This window comes from Notolabrus celidotus, chromosome 17, assembly GCF_009762535.1.
Source record: "Notolabrus celidotus isolate fNotCel1 chromosome 17, fNotCel1.pri, whole genome shotgun sequence".
Lineage (NCBI taxonomy): Eukaryota > Metazoa > Chordata > Actinopteri > Labriformes > Labridae > Notolabrus > Notolabrus celidotus.
Window position 1 is genome coordinate 8,866,027 of NC_048288.1, and position 23,460 is coordinate 8,889,486.

A 23,460-nucleotide genomic window follows, 5' to 3' on the forward strand; every position below is an offset into this window, starting at 1 on the left:
GAGGGCAGAGGGGAAAGACACTAAAATTACAAAGCTCAGGAAAGAGCCAGATAGAAAGGGAAAAAAAGGAAAAGAGGCAGAGATAAGAGGGGTTACAGGTTTACGGCGAGATGGAAACAGACTGATAAAGCAAATGTTTACCATCAACACTTTGACATTTATACTGTTACTGTTGCATCTCCTAAATAGATCAACCAATTTTCAACCCATACAAGAAAAACACAAGAACACGAGGTTAGAAAGTCTGCCACATTAATCATTTTGTTGAACCACTGTCCTACTCACTGATCCATTAAAAAAGGATTACAAGACCTTGATGATATTCAAGAGCCACTTCAAAGGAACCCTAATGAGCTGATGCCCATTTGATACCCGACAGCATCACAATGAGTTAATCAGAGGTGTGAACCGCTGAAGGAAGGATCCTAAGTGGCTCATTTACATTCAATGAGCAGCATCAACACCTCGGCCTGTTTCATGTCTTTGATAAATACGACTGAGTGTAAACATCTCAACAGACTGAGACTAACAAAGACACTGACTGTCAACAAATTACTCTTAATCAATAGTGGATAGATCTATCTTCATTTGAAGCTAATGGGATCCTTTCTTTTGAACATGCTGTACCTCTAAATGATTTGTGTGTGTGTGACCTGACTGCTTAGGTTTCATAAATGTCATGCTGCAACACTGCTAAGATCTCCCATGTGTATCATGTTTCCATTTTCATTTGATTGCACCACAAACAACAGCAGAGAGATATTGCCAATTTTTCAGAGAGACCATGGGTTTTATTTCCCCCCAGGTTTACATATGAGGATATTGGATTAAACTAAACAAAGCCTATTTTCACCAGGGACACGTGAAACTTTCCCCAGCTTGGACTGGTGTTTGAAACAGGGGCAGCGGTGAGGGAGAAAAAAGGGCCTTAGGGGGAAAGAGCTCAAATTAGATTAACTAAATTCACAAAGACTGTCCCCAGCCCCTCCTGCATGGCTACACACACCCCAACCCACACCTCCAACCCCAGCCCCCATTCTCACGGCCGAGAGGTTTCCAAAGGGCCTTCAGGCAGGCCAGGGGCGACCAAATCCCTGTGCTCTTTACTGGATTAAAGATGGCTGCCCCAATGGGGGTGAGGGTCTGTTTTTCAATAAACTGAGCACATCTGTAAACATCATAAATCCACTCAGACAGAAAAGGTTATCAGGCTAAGTTTCTGAGAGGAAAACATGCACCAGCCTTATCCAGGAAGGGCCCTCCTGAAAACCTTCAGAGTTGGGAACTGTTAATTCTCCAAATGCAAACACTTATCTTCTTTACATGACCACTCTTACTCTACTATTTTATTTCCAATGATAGACACAACAGAAATAATAAAAAAAAAAGAGTTGAGGGAGGTCTATTAAACAGCCTCATCTTATAAATGACCTGCAGAGGGGGCAGCAGTTCTCTGGTAATCCCCATTCACTCTTCTTCACCTTATCCTCACCTCACAAAAAAGTCAGCTAACCCATCATGGTAGACATCTGACTTCAAAAACTTTCAAGGACATGATTTATATTCATATTGAAGACTTCTCAAATTAGTACAGCGTAATGTCATCCTGTAGTCTCTTCTCCAGGCTTTACTTTACAAAGTGGACTCACTTCCCCCCTTTCCCGTCCAGCTTTCTAACCATCGGTTGGGCTTGCAGGTGCAGGCAGAGGCCAGTGTTGGGGGGCTACTCGGTTCACTAGCCCCATTCACTCTGACTGAATGAGATACATAGGGGTGTCATAGCTGTGATCCGCCCTCTGTGCCAGTATAGAGAGTGAGCACTGGAGCCGCTGGAAATTGCCATGATGTGGAGGAAGGAAATCCTCGGGGTTACATTGGCTTGAGATGCAGGGTATCAAAGTATTGAGTGTGTCAGCTGCTTGAGATCCTTCACTCAAGAGGCTATAGATAAACTACCAACTAATTAACTGCCCACTCTGGGAGCAGAGCAAGTGTCTGAGTTTCAGAGGCCATGTACATGGAAACATATCAATAGAAAACTATGCCACCTCTGCGTTTAGACGAAGCAGAGTATCGGTCTAACTTTAAAAATGGGTTCCTGAGTGTAATCCTTTGAAAACAATATACCGTGGAAACTTGTAATATGTGTATGCATGGAGTTCTTTAGTGGTGCTTCATAAAAAAGTTATACTGCCAACTAGTAGCCTGTCATGCATCGTCCAGCATTTTCAGTAATTCTTGCGGATCCATGTTTGCAAATAAAATACTTTTTTAATAAGGCCGTTCTAGTCCAAGCAAAGCCTAAGAAGTCAAGCCTAGGTCTGATTTGAGTTCATAAACAAAATTTCATCATCTTGGTCTTGAAGACTACATTGGCTTCTGTCTTGCAGATTCCCAGCACCCCTCACACCTCAGGGGGTCAAATCAGTGTCATCTTGTGTTCATGCCAGAGCAGCACAGATGAGAGCTGGGGATATCTGGGATACAGCAGGAAAGCAGGAGAAGACACGCACAGTTGGCCATGAATGTGAGGGGCTAGGAGGAGGAATGAAAGGCAGGAGAAGAGAGGACTCAGGGGGTACAGGAATACAGTAGGGACAGAGGGCCAGCAAGGGTAAAGGAAAAATAGAAAGAGAAAGTGGAGAATGGAGGAAGAGGAGGAGGAGGAGAGAGAGGGGGCTTCTGTGGTTCAGTGACAGCTGAACACGCAGAACACGCATGTAGAAGGAGCCCTCCTCACGCCACCCTCCTGCCTTGTCGTGTATGTGCCCTCTTTCTTCTCCTGTGTGGTTAAACATGCATGAAAACCACAGGTCCATGTGGACATGCATGGCAGGGTCTGCCACAATAACCCGAATAAACACGGAAAAATCCTCACAAAAAACACTTTATGCTGAATGAAAAGCTGTACATTCATTATTTCTAATCCCACATTGATCATCTGTCCAAACTATGGTGAATATACCTGGTTTTGGAAGAAGGATTTAGCCTCATTCAGCTGCTGAAGATGGTGTTTGTCTTGCTTTTAGAAAATTGTTTTCTTGATTCGTCAATTTGTGGGTTGCACTCAAGGCTTATTCAAACACACAAATTGTTCCAACATCTCTGAGTATGGTTCTACTTTCAACAGCTTAATTGAACTCTTAACATGCTTTGTATGTGTAGAGCAATACATCAAAACCCTGACTAACACGGCAAATCAAAAGTGGTTTCCACTTTAAAGTTTCACAATAGCTGCTTCAATAAACATTAAAGCCAACACCTAGGTATGAAAACCCATTGTGAAGCAGCTAACAGGTAGTGCTGCAGACAAAAGGGAATACACTAACACATAATGAACTCATTAACAGCAACCTGAGATCAAGTGTTTGCTGGTGATAGGATTTAGAGGTCTGTTTATAATGGCATCCACCAACAGACTTTGGTTGGATGCCAGATGTGCTATCACCTCTCTGGTAGATGTTTACATGTTGGTCAAACATGGTCACTGACAATCAAAGGAAAGAGAGAAATGCACAGGCCTTAAAATAACAACCCAATAATTCATTAGCTCAGAGGACTAGGAATATAAACTTGATCCCATGACAAAAAGTGGATAATATTTATTGAAAGAAATAGCTTCCATAAGCAAAGTTCCCTTTACTTTAAACATCACCTGTTGTTTATCCAGCTTCCCCAAACTAAAGTAGATTCATCGTTGTGCTGATTATTTTAGATCTGAAGAAGATCCCAAAATACCAAATGACAGATTGTGTCACTGGTAATGATAAACAGGTACTGACACTTACTAACTTCCAGATATCTTGTTCAAGAAGAATGCAGCCTATATAGGACAGAAAAAAAGCTAAGTGTATCCAGATGTCTAAATAACAACAACTATTGGCACATGGTGTGATTCCTTGGCTCTTTCAATCTGCTCGAGGCAGAGCACACAAGGTTTTCGTAATCCAAGTCTTTAAACATTGTGTGGCAAACACTGGACAGATTAATCTCATCTACGAGTCAATCTTAAAAATATTCCAATCCTGTGTCAGCTTAAAAACAGTAACAGACTTCTTGTTCATTTGCTTTTCCAAACTTTAAGTTTGTTTTATGCTGAGACTTATGATTAAATCCAATGATAGTACATTCAAAAAATCTGATAGACCACCCAGGGAGGCCTCTCAAAGTCAGATCAGGTCCTTCCAAGGACTTCTAGAAAAGTTGTGAGAAGATAGCGGGAGAAGCCAACGCTATCATGCTTCTGATCTGGTGAATCACAGGATGACGGAAGTGACTTTGGATAGCCTTAAGGTTCAGTAAATGGCTAAATGGCTGGGAACCAGTGCTGTAAGCCATGAGATAGATACAGCAAGGGAGATACTGATCGCTCTCTGTGGATGAAAGACATTCTGTCAGTTCAGACAATGGTGGTCATGTAGTGACCAGGTCCCACAAGAAAAGCCCCAGGGACCTTTGAGAGTGCAATGTAGCTGAATTCCACTTGTTGTTTTTAATTTGCAAAACATGTTAGTGCCTTTTGTTAGCCTTGTGACATTAGAGCAGTAAGAACATTAGCTAAGGACAAATCAGAGGTGGGGATGTTCAGATTAGGGACATTAGAAATGCCATAGTGAGTTAACTTTCCCATCAGTTCACACACCCGTAACACCACCAGTGTTATCGATTACACAAGATATTTTGAACGATTGCATTGAATATCTGCAGAGCCCCACAGCATCCACACTAATGCAGGAAAGGAGGAGCAAATTATTTAAAAGTTCTGCTTTCCATTGGACTGTTGGTTTAACTCATTTGCTTGCTGTAGAGAAGGCAACATCTTTCTACCTGGATCCATGTGAATGCAGCAATCTTCAATATCAGATTCTTCAACATTTCCGAGTGCCTCTTGGTCAACTATCCTTACTCAAGTCACTGAAATCTGATACCTGCTACTTTATGTTACTGCTCTTCTGCTGCTTCAGGACAGAGCTTGTATTACTTTATAATTATAACATCTGTGATTGCCCCAAGTACTGATATAATCCTTTAAAAATGAAACAATCAAAACGTGATGGTGTTGAGCAAATCATGTAATTGATGTACTCCAAACAAAGGTACAAACTGTTACAGCTGAATTCCACCAGATCCGTGTCTGCTCCATCACGGCACCAGAGCTGAAAGGTTTCAGTTCTTGTCAATGTGGTCACTTCCACTGGCTCCATTAATGATCAGTTAGGCCAAAGCCTTCCGCAGCAGATACGCAATATTTCTATTTTCTGCCAGATGCCGGAGCATGACACGTCAATCAGCACGGAGCAGGACGAGCAAGACAGAAAGTCAGGCCTGCATATGAACTGGAATAAAAAATCTGCTTGATTTGTCCTTTACATATCAAATATTTGCCACGTTATCAAAAAAGTGCACATTTGAATCCAAATACAAGTACTAGATTAAGCGCTCTTGTTCAGAGACATGTATGAAATAAGTCAAGCTTACATTATTGGTCCTGGTTGTCACATTCAGTACTTGTTTCAGGTATCAGACCAAAAAGGAGTGTGATTTATGACAACACTTCCATTAAATAGAGTTTAAAGCTGAGTAAAAATTATTAGGCTCCCCCCCAAGTATGAACCCTTTAGCCTGAACTGTCGAAAAACCAAAAATATATTGAAGTCTCAACAAAGAATGCGTTTCTGCCTCATAAAAGATTTATTAAAGATAAAGAAAAAAGTGGATTGGTAAAGTATATCATTGACCCTGCACGGAGAGTTCTCCTGTAGCCACAAATCAAACAGACTCCACACTCCAAACAATAATGCATTCAACAAATAATCATTTCCCTTCATACCATCTGACTCCACAGACTCCACTCAGTCTCTGGGGCAGCAAAATATCTGCTCCAAAAGTGTTTGTTTACACTGATATTCTGTGCAAAAACAGGCCAACTCTTTGTTAACTTCTGAAAAAGACCCCCAAAGACATGTAGAGAAGGCCGTTATTGTTGTCATAGAGCCAGTGTCCAGCTCCTTCCTGTCTCAGAGGAGCTTTGGGAAGTCTCATTCTCACCGAGTGGTGCTCCGTTTCCGGAAGCCTGACTAATCCTCTCAGGCGAGAAGGTGAAAGGCAGGGACAAGGAGAAGTGTGTGTGCGTGTGTGCGTGTGTGGGTTTGTGTGTGTGTGCGTGTGTGTGCGTGCGTGTGCATGTGTGCGTGTACGTGGGATGGAAGGCCTATGTATGCTACAACATTCAAAATGCCTCGTTGAAAATAATCCCATAAAGCATGCCGCCAGTGGCTCATTGGGAGGGAGAATTAGGGTATGGGTTGGGCAGATAGGCCATTCAATTATCCCCTCAGAGGCCTTCACTGGCCCTGGGCCACGGTAAAGACCAAATTTTCACTTGTCAGCAGAATTTAGCAAGTGCCAGGGGAATTAGGTTAGAGCATATATGTTGATATTAGTGACTCATTACTGGATAAAGAGCTCCAGTGAATGATCAATTCTGCCACCACCAAAACGAGTGCAATCAGCAAGCACTAATGAGGCGCTAGAGCTCAAGTGGCTAAGCTAATAGACATCCGCCGCAGGACTGGTGTCCACATGGAAAACTTTGTGTACTTACACATTACTTTAATTAGAATACTAACTTTGTTTTGTGTGCCCAGTGAGATGAAAAAGCGAGGATGTGGCCGCGGTTTTAACAGGGTGTTTGTTGGGTTCATGTGAGACAGGAAGCACTGTGGCTCAATGTGATTTGTGATTCGCACGCGGGCGGAAAAACAGTCTTTTAATCTGCGCCCTGGACTCTGTTTCCTCTCTCCAAGAGGAAACCAGCGACACAAAGGGCTCATGACTGCACAACTTCACAACCACTGGGATGTTTACGAGCCACTGAAAAGCAACACAATGTAAGAGATCAATCGAATGAGAACAGGTATAGGAAAAAGAAACTCCCCCACCCAGCCTCTAATATACTTACACATTTCAGCTCTCTGTGCCTATGTTTCTTCTTACATCATTAATTTCTTCACCAGCCTAAAGTCTGTGGTCTTGCTCTTCATAATTAAATAATGCTTTTTTGCACTGTAGAGTCAGAGGGACAGCTTACAAGACAGAGGACCACAGGAGCCAGGTTTACAACAGGTGCAAATTCCAGTGATGCCTGCATGAGTTTGGACACTGCTGTGTTTCTGTAAACCTGGGCCAAGTGGCACGCTCAAGGTGATGGCCAGCAGAGATGTCTGACAGCTAGACCGGCTTTCATGCCCCCTACCAGCTAGAATTTTCCCTTTGTTTTACTTGTTGTGTGTGTGTGTGAGTGTGAGTGTGTCTGAGTGAATGTGTGTGTCCCTCCATCAAAAAGGAAACAAAGTAAGAAAAATAGGAGCAATTGAATCATTTTTATTAAAGTGAATGCTTGAAAAGAACAGCCTAACAGGACCTCTTAAAATCATGGATATTCTATCGTACCTATTACAATTACTATGACTTAATCGTATTTAACGGTACCACGCTTCCAGGTTTCCATTTCATGCTCACCCTGCACACTATGGAGTCTGGAAACATGCACCAGACAGCCCATCCCAAAGGAGAATTCAGAGTCGGGGGCTGTGTGGGTGGGTGAGTACTCATTTGAAGAAAACTCCCAATAATCCAATTAAGCACATAATTTCCTTTGGTACACAGGAATTGAATCAACTGTCAGAAAGCAGCCAAGTCAGAGAAAGTGAAAAGCGAAAAGGAGTACACAGAGAAAGGGTAAGAAAAGGCTTTTCTGTGTACTGTTCAGCTGCTGCAGAGAACAAAATGCAAACAAAGCTTTGGAGAAAGAGGCTTTAGATCTCTGCAAACATGGCGGGGCCTCCCGTGCTCCACTTTGTAACTGTCCTGCTTGGCTGGCGATCAGCTCTCTTGTCCGGGACCAGCCCTTTGCCGAGATGCCTTGACCAAGAGCCAAGCTGCCTTTCACAGTGTGTGGGTGAGTGTGTGTGTACACACGTGCTTGAATATGCATGAGCAGAGATGGAGCTCCTCCACTGTTTTGTGGGCTGTTCTATAACTGGCGATGAAAAGAGGGAGAGAAATGAAAAAAGATGTATGGACTTGGGGGCGCATTTGCTGCATTATGTGACAGACACTGTTTGTTGAATAAAGGTGAAAACACAAATACCCTACCAAGACTCCTACCTGAGGCCTGTCATTAACCTCTGTGAAAATAGAGATCCCTCACTCTAAGATGATACCTGGATGAAATAGACTCCTGCAAAGAGAGGGACATTCAAGGACAGAAAAACAGTGAAGGAATTCTGAACATCCTCCTCGTACGAGCTTATCTTCCCTCTTGGAGCATTGAATCTCGACCACAATGACGAGGCCAGAGAGGAGAAAGAGGGGCATCATCCTGTGAATATTCAAACCACAAAGAGAGAAAAGGGCATGTCTGTGTTTGTTGATCTTTGAGCTACATCACTTTAATTCACATTTCTTTGAGTTATTTCATTTTATTTATCTGATCTAATCAAAAAGATAAAAACATTTTGAAGATGCACAAAACTTTTCAATAAGGTTTCCTGAAGTATAACTTAAGATGAGAAGGACAGATACCAGACTCAAGAGGTATAGCCTGTTTTCCATTCTCACTGCTCCCCGTTCATTTCCTCCCGTGTTGGCGCCTGTTGATCGCTCAAAATTCACCGGGACCATCTGATAACACTGCTCAGTGAAGTATTACAGGCAAAACTGGCACAATCAAAGGCTACAGGGGCAGATGTATGATAAAATAAAGTGAATTTAGTTTGGACAACACTTGCAGACAAAAACAGATGGAAAGAAAAGAGGGACAAAATAAATGGAAGGAGACAAAGTTAGAAGATAAAGTGGAGTGAGTAAGACTGAATATAAAAAAGAATCAGCATTATCTCACAGTAGATACATTTTTTGTTTAAGTTTGACTGAAATAAAAGATTTCTCAAGGATGCACGCTCTATAGCTCAAAGTACTACAGACTTGACCTATCAGCTAAATAATAGATATTATGATTTAAAAAAGGAAAGAAATGAACGAATACATTAAAAAAGAAGTAATGATGTTAAAAAGAGGAAAAGAAAGGTACCTCAATTTGTGCAGCCCAGGATTAAACTGTGAAAAGGAGTCTCAGCTTTTATTTTTCCAGCTATCATTTCCTACGGAGCCCCTCTCAATGCCTCATTCTTCATTTCCTGTTCCTCTCCGGGTCCAGATGGCCGAAGGATCCAGAGATCATCCGTAATGAAATGACTGAAGACTTCATGACAGAGCCGGTGCAGCGCAGGATAAAGTAAGTGGGAGGTAGGGGATTTGTATCAAAACTGTACATATCCTGCACCTTTTACTCATAAATCTTCAACTGTGTGTTTGTACGAACTTACTGCATTTGCTATGGCAAAAAAAACATCATTGTAACCTAGATGCATAAATGTTTAAAAATCTCTAGACAGGGGCGATAAATGGTAATAAGGTATCCTATGGTGTAAGAATAGCAGAGGTGTCAGTTTCAGTTCAGTCAAAAAATGACTTCAAAATAGACTTAGTCCAGCTCCTCCATCTGTGGTTGAGTTCTCAGTTTATCTCTCAGGATGTGACAGAATAAGTTTATTGACGTGTCATTGTCATGTGACAGCTGGGAAATAAGACAATGAAAATGGAGCGCCGTGCACCAAGTGAGTTGGACACAAGAAAAATACGACCTCTGCTTTTAGTGGCATTTCAGGTTCTGAACAAATGACAGGGGAGAGCCAGTAAATCTTGACAAGGCTGAAGAAGGTGACAAGGGGAGATGGAAAAACTTAAAATTTAAAGGCCCATGTCAGGATCCATCACTTGCTGACCGCCGCAAGGATGCCTATTGAGCCCTCAGGGTTCCAGGTTAAGAAAAAAAAGAGCCACGTGCAAACTTATGCACAAGGATTGTAATCTGTACCCACCAGTTTACAAAACCATCAGGGAAATAGAAATCCATACCCACAGATGAGCACACATGGTGTTCACTCAGCGCTCGTTGAAGTTGTGTGTATGAGATGGTACCACTCTTTAACAGAGACTCAAGTCTGCAGTGTTGTTGCAGAGTTCGGACAGATATCCAAATTACGTTTTTCTTTCTATTCCCTCCACTTCTGTGCGTAATGGCTCCTTTGCTCTCGCTCATTTGTCTGAGCTCTCACACTCGCTCTTTCAGAAGTTGTTGAAAGAATAATCCAAACTTGGTTTAAGACAGGAACGCGTTCAGTGTGCTCAAAATCAGAGGACGCCTTTTGTTATTGTTTCCATGTAATGTGGACAGCATGCCGACTCCATAAATGCGTAATTTAGGCAGCTGTGAGTTTTGATTAGTCACCATCATACCTCATACCCAGAGAAAATATGGGGGAGGTTTAACGGTATCAAAATTTGGATACAACCCAACTCTAGATTCTCACATTACTAACATAGCTAATATAACTTCTCAATTATGGAGCTGTACTCGGCATCAGGGTTAAATCTGAATCCATAAAGAAAGTAAAAATAGTGTCTCATTTAATGCGATGATGAATGTGTTTATCTTGGTGTCACACATGCTGAAAGCATACATGTAAGAAAGAAAGGTATAAAACATGTTGAAGGCTTAATGGACCCCTTGAAACACACTGTGCACCACTCAAGCTGATGCCGAAATCAAAACTGTACGCTGACTGAATTCAAAACAGTCGTAAATATTACAGCCTATAGTTTAGACAAACACACCCAGAGAATGAGAAACATCACAGCTGTGAGAGAGTTTTCTGCACTTGTCTGATCCCGTCAACGTAGGTTAAAAGAATAGAGGTTAAATAAAGGCTTTTATGGTGGATAATAAAGACTAATGCTTTCTTATTTGATACTCTGTGCTACAGAACATCGACCTCTTACAAGTAACACAATAAAGAAACCTTTAATTCTCTTTTTTTAAAGGCCGTATAAGCCTGGATATTTCTACAATCAGCCATAACATTATGACCACCTGCCTAATGATGTGTAGGCCTCTTTCTAGTCAGGCCAAGGCCAAAACAGCTCTGACCTGACTCCACTAGACATCTCAAGTTGAAGTATCTAGCACCAAGACTTTAGCAGCAAAACTTTCAACTTGGTCGTCCAGCACATCCCACAGTCGTAAAATGGGATTGAGATCTGGGAAATTTGGAGGCTAAGTCAACACCTTGCTCAGTGGTCCGGTTCTGAAGCTCACATGCCCATTGTAGGCACACTCCACACATCAATGGAGTCCATGACCCTGTCTCAGGTTCACTGGTTCTCTTTGCTTCCCTCATTAGACCACTTTAGGTAGGTATGGACCATTGCTGACCGGCAACACCCCACAAGAGTGGGAGTTTGGAGATACTCTGACCCAGATATCAAGCCATCACAATTTGGTCCTCGTAAAAGCGGCCTACATTCCTTAGCTGCTTTCAACACATCATCCTCTCCATATCCCACCCACAGACAGTTGCTGTTGTATGAAGATAATCAATGCGGTGTACCTCAACTGTCTGGGGTCATGTCATGCCTAACGCTGTCTCGCTGTAATTTGGATTTTGTAAATGTTTCTTCCACTCTTTTCTGTTTTTAAGCACCCATGTAGCTTTTAGCCTGAGACAGTAAACATCAGAATGATCTATCGGACTTATCAGTATTCCATGAGAATTACTGCCATGCAAAGTAGTAATGGAGATGATAGCTTTATTATTAATTATATGCCACCAAAGAGCTCAGCACTGTATGAGCCTATATCAAGACGTATAAGACGCTGTCACATGCAGCAAACCTATTGATACAGCAGGTTAAGTCATTCTGTTTCAGGACACGAACAGAAACTCAGCTCAGCCACAAATATGTTGAGTCAAAAAGTTTGACAGAAACTGCCTATAAAATGAGCTCTGAGCACTTTCCACATCACATCAAGTTTGCCATATGAACCCCATGCTCTTGGCGTCTTCTTTAATGACGTTACACAATGGTGTTCCATGTTAAACAGCAAGTTGGTCCTCTCGCATCAGCAGCCAAATAGAAATCCCAACCTCAGGCTTTATATCTGAGTCAAAGAAAACGAGGCTGCTGGCACCACAAATGTCGAAATCTGGATCAGCAGGAAGTCAAAGGGCTTTCTCTTCAATGTCTCTGCTACCACAATTAAGACTTCACAAATATATCCCAGAACATAAAACACTTTAAAGTCAGCTCTGCTGCTCGGTGTTTGACTGACAAGGCCACTATGCTCTAAATTACTCGCAGGCACACAGCAGACAGACATGGTGTTTGGTCGAGATGTGTGTGTGTGTGTGTGTGTGTGTGGTGCCAGGAATCTGAGCACAAGCCAAACTTTTAGAGTCAATTGTCAAGGGCTTGCAAGCCATGAAAGGCATCTAGAAAGAAGCAGAAATGCAACTATTTACAGCTATAAATAGAACAAATAAGACCCGCAATCAAGGTGCTAATCCTACAACAATGTCGGGGCTTTGTGGCATGCTCAATGTTCCACGAAAGTACTTGGAGGAAAAGTCCTGATCCGCGTTGTTCCTCACAGATAAAACTGACCCTGGACACATTATAATGCAGTCAGAGGGCTCGGGTAGGAACATGACCTTTGACCTAAGCTGGAGAAGTCAGAGAGGTCTGGGATTAGTGGGGTATGACACTTTAGTCATGGACTCTCACATAATCCCTCTTCTCTTAAAGAGTCCTATTCAGTAGACAAGGAGAGGAGGGAAATGCTGCTGGATTAAATATTGATGAGTAGAGAATAGGTCAAGTTTAAAACATTCCTCAATCTCCATAAAGGAATAATATTTAACGGGTGGCTTTCAAAATCCAATCTTTAACTGATAAGCATGGGTGTCATGCTTGTTTTAACGTTTTTAAAGAAAAATACAGATAACGTGTCCCTTGGCTTTGTTTGGGAAAATAGTTCTGTCAGTTATTGTCTCACACAGTTTGTCTGTATACATAAAGAAATAGTAGCAGCCTTATAGACCCATTAGAGTTTATTCTCAACATTTAAAAGTCTTTCCTCTTGGAGTGTTTCTTCCTGACATTGGGGGTAATATATCAAAACGTAAGAGCCTTTATCCCACCCTGTTCCAACACGGCCAAGTTGGGTTTGCCTACACTACAGTACAAAACCATAGACTGTATAAACTATGGACGTAGTATCCGTGACGTCACCCATCTGTTCCTGAGAGCTGCTTTGAAGCCAATCGACGGCAGCAGCCATATTGGAAATGCGGAACTCAACCAGGCAGAGTGTGACGTAGTGTGAGCCTCCTAGCCAACAGCTATGTGTTCCCGACCGGGAGTCATGTCAGTCGTTTCCTTATTTGGGCAAAAACTCGTAATCTTAATATCTTCTGAACCGTCACGTTAGAAAAAAATTCAACCCCCGTACAGTGTGTGCCGATAGAGAGATTAGCTTTGCAGGGCCAAGCTGTTTTTTGAACCAGGCTGTAAACATGTTTATTAATGCTGCAAAGATCGTCTTTTTCCCATTCATGTCTATGTGGTTTCTGGTGTTTCTGCAGCCAGCCTCAAGTGGATTCTCGATGTGTTGCAGTTTATAATACTTCCGCATGGGCTTCATCGTTTGAGACCGGAGTTGGCTGCTTGTACAAAACACATGAGCACTTGCACATGCTTACGCAAGCTTTTACAGAGATTCTATGACAGTGCCAAAACAATGCTCCTGTGTTACAGCTGAGTGAAACGACGACTTTGCCCCAATGTTCAGTCCCAGTACCTTTGATTCAGACTGATAGGTTAAACAGAGTCCCCCTGAGATCTGTTTTTATAAGTACAAGGGCTAATATTCATGCTGACAGTGTGTCTGAGACAAAATAATATACATAGAGGCAAAAAAGTCATTCAAATCAGGAAGGAAGAAAGAAACCAAAGCTCCAAAGCAAAACCAAACCTCATTTCACCTCTTGACTCAGCTACCACAATTAAGCATTGCAATGCTGCTTGGGTTGTTAAAGGATCTCTTAACAAAAACACAACATCGCCCTGATTTGATTAGTACTCCTCCTGCTCACACAGTGAGGCCAAACAGATATGCAAAACCTGAGTTTGAAGGAAAATGTGTTATCTGCTAACATGTTTAACTCCCTGAGGGAGGAAAACATGCTCAGACTTAATGCACAACATATTGAAGTATTAAAGCCTGACATCCTCTTAATGTTAGCAACATGAACAACACAGCAGCAACCCTCGCAATGTTCCCTGAATCCTTTCCAAAGTGGGCCTCATCAATGGAAAAAAAGATCCGGCAATTTCTTTTTAATAAGGAGATGGTATGAGAGAGTTTGAGCCTAATCTTTGCAAATGTGCTGCAGAGACTTTGTGGAGCTGTGCTTTTCTGTCCCACATCAGAATCAGCTCTGGGCTCAGTCTTTAACACATACCAATCATTATTGGCAAGTTTGTTCTGGCCATCTATTGGATAGGAGAACGTTATCAGATATCAGCCCTCAGTGTTGTGTGAACCAGACCCCAAGGCAGTCTTCCCTTCAAAAATATAGGTCCTACTATAGACTAGATTTATTGACTGCACTTATCTGATCAGTATCAAACTTTGACTTTGTAAAAAGTGATCTAAATTAGCATAAAGAATACAGCAATCTTTAAGAGCAGTCGATCTTCATTCATTTCGTCGGCTAACAGTTGCTTTGTGCGCCTGTGTCCTTAAAAGTTGAGAGGTTTGGAAGTAAATGGAAGCTCAGGCTAAGCTCAGACTGAAGATAAATCAACCTCGACTCATATCCTCTTTTAACTTCTTTCCTTTCCTCCAAGACCTCCCAGTTTCCCCAGGCCCAGCAGGGCCACAAGTAGCTGTATCAAAACAACACTAAATCAATCCTTACCACTGGTCTAGATAAACAACCTTGCTCAAGAGCGACATTACATGAGGTCCATCTATACAGCACACTAAAAATGTCTTTTGCAGTGCAATGCATATGGTACTGTTATTGCATTTAGAATCAGTGAACTCAATTATCATAATTTGATGTCACCTGCTGTTTGCCCATTTCATTATTTTGCAATCATCTGAGGTGTAAAAACGGCAACTTAAAAGGCCAGTTACTGTACTGTGAATTCACCAGTTCCTGGTCCTATCTAATACTACATAAAAAGGATGATTGTAGAGATAAGATAAGCCCCATCATACAAACATAACTACATAGTATAAAACTGATTTATGATGGAACAGTACTCTGACCCATGAAATAAGAAATGTTTGAATGGCAAAGCCTTCATATTTGAAACCGAGGCAGACAAACCAAGAGTTCTTTCTCTGGAACTACAAACTTTGAAACCCTCTTTTCAGATTGAACTGTTCGAAGCAGGCGGGGCATGAGAATGCCACAGACAAACTTATACAAAACATTAAAGCACATGTGGTGTGAATCATGCCTTCTTTTTAAAAAAGTGCTTCAATACCCACATCCCTAAGGTAAGAACAGGTAAGACATCCAGAGGAATTTTCAACCCCAATACCCCAAAAGTTGGGACGCTGTTTAAAATGTTAATGAAAATAAAGTTAGATGGTTTGCAAACCATTCCTTTTTTATTTAATTGAAAACAGAGAAAAAACAACAAATGAAATTTTGAAACTGAGAAATTTAGTTTTATGAAAACTATGATTTCCAATAAGAATTTAAACTTTGACTCATCAGATCACAGGACAGTTTCCTACTTATCCACAGTCCACCTTGAAAGGGCTCAGATCAACGTTTCTGGATCATGTATATATTTGATTTCATCTTTGCATTGTATAGTTTTAACCTGTATTTGTGGATGCAGTGATGAACTGTGTTCACAGACTATGGCTTCTGGAAGGGATTTTAAGACCATGCAGTGATTTCCACTACAGAGTTATGTCTGTTTTTCATGCAGTGCTGCCTGAGGTCCTGAAGATCAGGTACATTCAGTCCTGGCTTTGATCCTTGTCCCTTTTGTAAAGAGATGTCTCCAGATTTTCTGAATCATTTAATGTTTTTATGTACTGTAGATGATGAAATCCACTCATTCTTTGTCACTTTACCCTGAGGAACATTATTCTGAAATGTTTTAACCATTTGCTCACGCAGTCTCTCACAGAGTAGTAAACCTCTTTCCATCTTTTCTTCTGAGAGACTCAGCCTCTCTGGAGCATCCTTTTTATACTCAGTCATGTGACTAACCTGTTGATAACCAACCTCATTAGTTGGGAGATGTTCCTTTTTTTTAGCATTACACAACTGTTTCACTGTTTTGTTGTTCCTGTCCCAACTTTTGCGAAAGGTTTTGCTGGCCTCAATTTAAAATGAGCACATATTTTTCATGAAACCATAAAAGTTTGTAGTTTAAACATTTGATATGTGTCTTTGTACAATTTTCAATTAAACACAGGGTTTAAACAATCTGGAAACCATCAAATTAGGTTTTTTATCAACATTTTACAGAGTTGCATTGTGTGTAAATGATTGTATTGATCTAAGTAAGTCAAGGCTTGTATAATCATCTATTTCAGAACACTTCAAGAGAATGAGTATTTCTGCAAATAAATACACCAACAGTTTTTTTTTTCCGTGTAAACAGATTTGTCATAGTGATTGTGTGCGTTACAGTCCAGATGGTAGATATGGACAACTATGTAGTATCAGTTGTTAAATAATGTATGGTGAAGTCAAAGGTATTCTGAGTTCAAAGTAAATCCTTATATGTTCCGGACATTTTTTAAATGAATATCACAAAGAGTTTTCTGATGTAAAGTTGCAAGTGAAAGCCGCTGCAGGCCCTGCTTCAGAAATAAATGACAATATAATGCAGTTTGTGGTCAGCTTGTTACCAAGACCTCCAAAAAGTAACCACATGTGGGCCACACAAGGGGGCAGATTACAAAACACATGAAACGATCTGGATCATTAATAGTTGTTTTCTACAGTTGCAAAAGACACTATAACATTTCATTTCCAGTTTTAGGCAATTCAATTTTCTTTTTACTCACCAACTTGTTTTGTTTATGTGCATCTATAATCTAAGTGGGGTGACGCCAATGTGGCATTGATTGTTTGCATCTCTGAGCCTTCCTGGTAAGCCCTCTCCCTCACCCAAGTTCCCTACCAATGAGAAGCAGATCTGACGAGGCATTAGCTGTGGTGTTTCGGCTTTCAGTGACTTTGCTCTTATCCCTGGAGGTTGTTTTGAAACCCTCCAGGGGGGCACTGGAAAATGAAATGCAAATGCTGTGCCTGGAAACCCCATCCTCCCTCTGGTTGGCCTGGTTAAGGGACAATCACATTGGGAGACAGGGAGGTTATCCTTTGAGAAGCACAACTCACTTAGCTAAATTGACCATGTCTCATCTCTCAATACCTACTGCTCTCGTGGGGAAAATGAACTCCCAGCACCAGGTGCTATGTAGGAACTCAAGAATTTTCCCTATGTTTTCCTGCACCCTGCATTCCTGCTATAGGAGTGAACACTGGACAGACAGGCCTGGATAGCCTTGGTCAACACCTTGCTAACAACAAACCGTGCCTCAGAATTTATATCTTTCTTTCACGCTCTCTGATCTGTGCAGCAGTATTTGCTGATGAGTCATGTGATACCTCTGGCACAAGTCTGCTCACAAGTGCAGCCCACCATCTCACTCTATTAGGCATCACATTTTCAAGAATTTGGATGAAGGGGGCAAATTGTCCAGATGGCCCTAACTCAGCAGCAGCCATATTAGCTTTCAAAACGTCCTGTCTCAGTCCTGAGTAACCATTTACCTGGGGCGGCAGGGCACTTCCCTTTTGATTTCTGCACAGTTGCTCTGATCTGTCAAGCAGAGAAATAACCAGAGGCTACTTCAAAGGCCAGGTCTCCTTGCAGCGGCTGAGTCCAAAATACTACTGCCTCCGTGTAAGGAGCCCAAGCTAAAAGGCGTCTTTATATGAAAATTGGTTTCATTAAGATCACTGGAATCCTTTGAGGGTCAGGGTGAAAAAGAAAACACATGTTGACAAGCACAAACGTCTGCACCTTCTTATAAACATCAACCTCAATTCTTTTCACAACACGTCTATGACAGGACTTTTTCCTTTGTAACACAGCACAAAGGATAAAACCCAGGCATTCAAGAAACACATGTACAAGTCTTCAAAATGTCGGGGTACTAAAGAAGCTTTCTGACCTTTTTCTTACACCGGTAGCGGATGAAAGCAAACCTTATTCACTAAAACTAAGAGCTGTTTTTTATAGTTGGAAAAAGATTTTTTTTTACCTAATGTGAAGGTACACTGCAGTAGTGTAGAAAAGTACCAATTATCCTAACTCAATACCAAACCTAACAGTCCAAACCAAGAGAAAACAAAACAAACAAAGGGAAACTTTAGCACAGGGTTCGAAATTGCGACCACTTTGGTTGCATAAGCTCCCACAAATTGAATCTGTTTAACCTAAAAATATATTTGTGCGAGTGCAAATAATTGTTGTGGTGCAACCGTTTTTCTTATTTTTCTCAATAATAGGTTCACAGGGACCAGTGGTTGATTAGTAAGGCCTGCCAAGAGGTGCAGTGATTTGACATCAGTCACGAGCAACATGTGCCTCTTAGCAGTCATTACTACAGCAAGGGCAGGCTCAATTATGTTAGCGATGGATGCTAATATAACAGATAAGGTAACTCCTGAAGTCGGTGATGGCGATGCGGTGAATGTGGATGCAACCGCAGCAAAGGTGGCTCACAATTTTCAGAGAGGGTTGTGAACCACTAAAGACTCCTGTGACTGATCACTGATTTCGGGTGCAATACCTCATAACCATGTGCAATATTGTAATTTATCCTATAACATATTTTATTATTTTATTCATCTACTACATGTGCACTCTGGCTTAGTCTAAGTTAACTTATTCCATGTCTTTAAAAGTACTTATTTACCTTTCTTTGTACAGATAGTATTTTTATTTTTAGTTAGAACTTTTGGATTTGTGTTTAAGTTTATATAATTATTGTCTTTACTGTCTTGTTGTGTCCTTGCTGTCTTGTTGTGTCCTTACTGTCTTGTTGTGTCCTTACTGTCCTGTTGTGTCCTTGACTGTCTTGTTGTTAAGTACCAGTGTTCCATTCACCACGTCCAATTCCTTGTGTGTGCGAGCTCACTTGGCAATAAAGCCTTCTTGAATCTTGAAAGAGTTTAAATGCTCCGCTATGGAAATGGCACAATGCACTGCATTCACTATCAAGCCTCTGGGACAGAGGGTGCAGGTAACACTCTGTTTGGAATTCAAGCTTTTTAAGCATTTTAAGCATTTTGTTAGGTTGCTCCTTGATCTTCAGTAGGTGCTCCAAAATTTTTGCTGGTGCTCCTAACTTTTTGAAGTGGAACTTTCTTTTGTGCCTGACAATACAGACACAAGACGAAGTAAAGTTATCTGGAAAATTGGGCAGAAGACATCAAAGGAGCAAAGACGGATTCAAAAGCCTTTAATGTCAGGGGTTAATTTCCAAACATTTAAAGCTGGAATGTGAAATTATGGGTCAGCTGCTTATTCACACCCTGCAGGTTGGCCTGGGAAAGCTTTCCAGCTGTAACTTGGCTGCAGTAACACACCCAACTGCTTTCAAGTCAACTGATATCAGCAGCATGGAAATTATTACACATTCAACATCAGTATGAGATGGGAGATCTTCTACAGGGAGGCTTTTTACAGCAGTCAAAACTTCGGTCCTGCTGTGGTTATTCTCTTCCAACAGTAAATGGGGAAAGGGGGTCCAATCTCAACTTAATGTTCCTTATCTGGCCAAGTATCAAACCCTCAAGAGTGTGCTGTAATTTCTAACTATGGCTTTGACAAACAGTGTTTTGGTGCGGTTTGGGGTAGCTACAGAAGAGGAGAAACTCCTATACTGAGTGGATTACTTTATATAGGATAGAGCCATAAGGTGGGTGGGAGTGAGTGGGAAATGATGAGGTGTCTTCGCACTACATGACGTAGCATCTTAGGTAATTTTACCACCATCATGTTAAAGCCCTTTTCCACTAGGTTCAGGTTAGATGCTTGGTCATCAAAGCTCACAGTGAGAGGGATTTAAACGCACAGCAGCAGGTCTTGTAGATAATAGGTTTCAGTTAGGCCAACTCTCCATCATAGCTCACTGGGCTCCATGTGGCTCAGTTTGCAGAAGAGGTAAGGACATTAGAGTCGTCTGTCTGGGTCTCCGTGGATGCATTTTGGAGGATGGAGGGGTTATGAGTTTGGCTCATGTTACCTGGCTCTGCTGGAAGTGACCTGAGCGGGACCTACAGATTAAGGAACCATCTGGGAGCTGCAACCTGAGCTCAGGAGAGGAGGAACACTGGAGCCTAGCTGGGACGCTACTTTTACTTATTTACAATGATATACAAGTACACATATAAACAACTACTGTTGTTCAGATGTTTTTGACTTAAAGTGCTTTAAAACGGGCTGCCACTTAAAATCATAATTCACTTTTGCCGTTTTGTGGCACATAGCCCCCCAACTACCTAAACCAAAACAGTGACTTTAATGTCTGATGGTTAAAATAAGGCCATTCAGAAATCTGATCCCCTACTTTAAGAAGTTTACCAAGTTTAGTCCATGTAAGCATACTAATATTGCGAAGCACGGCTCTTATAAAAGAACGACAGGCTTTACAGTAAGAATATTTCAATGCATGTGATAATGAAATAAGTAATTATTCCTTTAACCAGGATCTACAGTACATGGATCAAATTGTTCAAGCAGCTCGTCCATGTTATTTCAATTTGTCAGAAACAGAAACATACTCAACTTTCAATAGAGGTACCAAATATTAAAGGATGCCAAACATCCAAATTGAATCAGGAACAAAAAAAACAAGTTGGCTCTGAGACTGTCTGACCAAATAAAGCCGATGGAACTTCTTTTTCTTGTTTGATCAGAAAATCACCTGGTTATGTTGTCAATCTTTTTAGTTTCCAGCAATAGACCTCTTTATTGTTCTTTATTGGTTAGACCTAACAGACATGTTGGGATTGGTCCTAGATCTGTGGTCCAGCCAAAGAAGAATGCGGGCAAAGTTGACTACCAAACCAAGATATGCCAGGTCAAAGACATGCTCAAAGAGCAGGTGGGGACATAAGCTTTAGAGAAAACTAAGATATACTTAAAAATAATAGTAACTTTAAGTCCAGAAGATGATTTGTTTTCACTAGTTTCTTCTTTAAAGATGCCAAATATCATACGTACACCAAGGGTTGCTGATCTATGCAACTTAAATCTTTCAGTGAAGCTCTCCAATAATTAAGATGTACCAACAGAGCAGTGAATACAGTACCCCATTCATCCTTGTTACAACTCAGAGGTCAGCACAAGTGCAAGACAAAAAAATCCTTACATTTGAAAGCAATCCCATTTCATCCAAAATAATCTGCCTTTAATTACATCAACTCTTAATAGCATGGTCCCAATGAAGACTGAAGGCTAAAGCATCCATATTATGACAAGTGGCTAATCATGACGGGCATTCCCAAGTCCAGATGTGAAATACAGAGAGGGCATGACGCTGCCATGCTTGTTTTCTGCTCCTTTGATCTATAAAAGTGGAGCGCATCTGCTGGACGTTTTACCCTGATAATAACCCTTTCACAGCAACAGGCAATGAGAACCAAACATCATCCGATTGTATTCATGCAATGTATGCTATTTACACAGAAGCCGATTCATCTTTAATGAACAACAGCAGAAACTGTCCTCTTGATGCAGCTCTGTCACCTCTGATTTGACGACCATTAAACAACCTCAGTTCGACATTGCTTTGCTGAAGTCTTTCAGAGGGCGTCCAGTCCATACTGCTGCTACAGTTCCCTCCTCAAAGGTCCATGAGACTCTCAGAAGTCTCCTTTAGGTCCCTGTGGTGGCAGGTCTAATCAGTGTGATGCACTCAGCCGCCAGTCAGAGGTCCAGAGCAAGGCCTGGTTTCCATTCGAGAATACAAAATGACTCCTCATGCCACCATTAGGTCCCCATCCCAACAGACATCACACAGTATTAGATCCATTCTTAGAAATTACTCTCATTTTCAAACAGAGCTTTCAAGTCTCCATTAAAATGTCCCGTATACAACAAATGTCAAAGCCAATAGCCCCTTATTTGAAGACTAGACACAGAAAATACACTCTCTTTCTATCCATTGGGATATAAGTCTGATGTGAAGGATAGGACACAGAGGGGACACACTGAAAGCTTTTTTAAAAAGTTCCTCAACACCCTATTTTTTGTTTCACGACTCAAGCCACACGTCCAATAAATGGTGCTCTTCTCAAGAATATTCTCATCCATCTGAGTCCCACAAACACTCCACCAATGAGCAAGGACTTCTCTCTCGACAGCACAGAGCGATTACCCTCCATCTCTGCGTTAAAGTGCTTGTTCTAATGACAGCCCCATGCTCCACACGCTGCTATAAGAACAGGCCTTACAGCTGCCGCGCTTCAACACGCTCACCAAAAACATGAGATCAGCATACCATCTGCTGGTTGTGTCTCCTCCAGACCATTAATCAAACTCCCTATCACTGCTTAAAAGATATTGTTCCCACCACATCATTAGAAACACAGGGCCCCACTTTTGTTTTATGTATGATGTCAGTGTGTAAAAGCGGTTGAACTTCAATGTGTTTGATGTGGTGAAAAGAATGTAAGGTTATCATCAATAAAGGCATTAATCATTTGGAGTAAGGATTAGTTGATGAAGTTTATGTGGTTTTACTTCTCACACTTATTGATTGAAGTGCCATCGACCAGATTTGAGTAGCAGGCAGGACAATTTAAACATGTCCAACACTGACTGTAAGTGAAAGATGTTTAGGATGACTTTATCTACACAAAGGCAGAGCTAAGACTTCAAAAATTACATCCTTCATCCGGGACAAACCAGAAAAATGTAGAACCCCCCTTTAATGAAAATACCCCTCCTGTTTGGGGTTTAGTAGAATCCACTGAAAATGATGTAGTTGGTACCAGATGAACCATCTTGACTTTGCCATGACAGAACACCAACATACTAATACCCCAAGCAATGCCTGTCACTGCTCCATTCATTATGTGCCACCCTAGAAAACCACCATGAACCTCAGACCTCCAGAGTGAGGTTGTGAAGGAATTTCACAGCAGCCTAGCAAGGTTTTCTGCCGTCATTTGTTTTGCAGTTTATAATATTCATGCTTTTTATCCCAGTGTGAAAGCTATCGGCCATAATACAGTTTGTTAACAAAGTCTCATGCATGGTTTGGGACATTTTATCATATGCCCTGGAGATCATCTTTTAAGAACAGTGCCTTCATGTTATTTTAATTACAGGAGATGTTTGGTTGTAGCTCAGAGCGGGGGTAAGATACGGGCCACCAGCACATGGAGCTCCAAAATATAGGAAACACAGGACATATTTTTCCTGAAGAGAACCGCT

The 23,460-nt window shown here is 41.4% G+C and overlaps 1 protein-coding gene across 8 annotated transcripts in view; it reads right to left on the bottom strand.

Moving 5' to 3' along the window:
- The window catches only part of sulf1 (sulfatase 1), a 93,290-nt gene that overhangs the window by 40,015 nt on the left and 29,815 nt on the right, over positions 1-23,460 (bottom strand). The gene's annotated exons all lie outside the window — the stretch shown is intronic.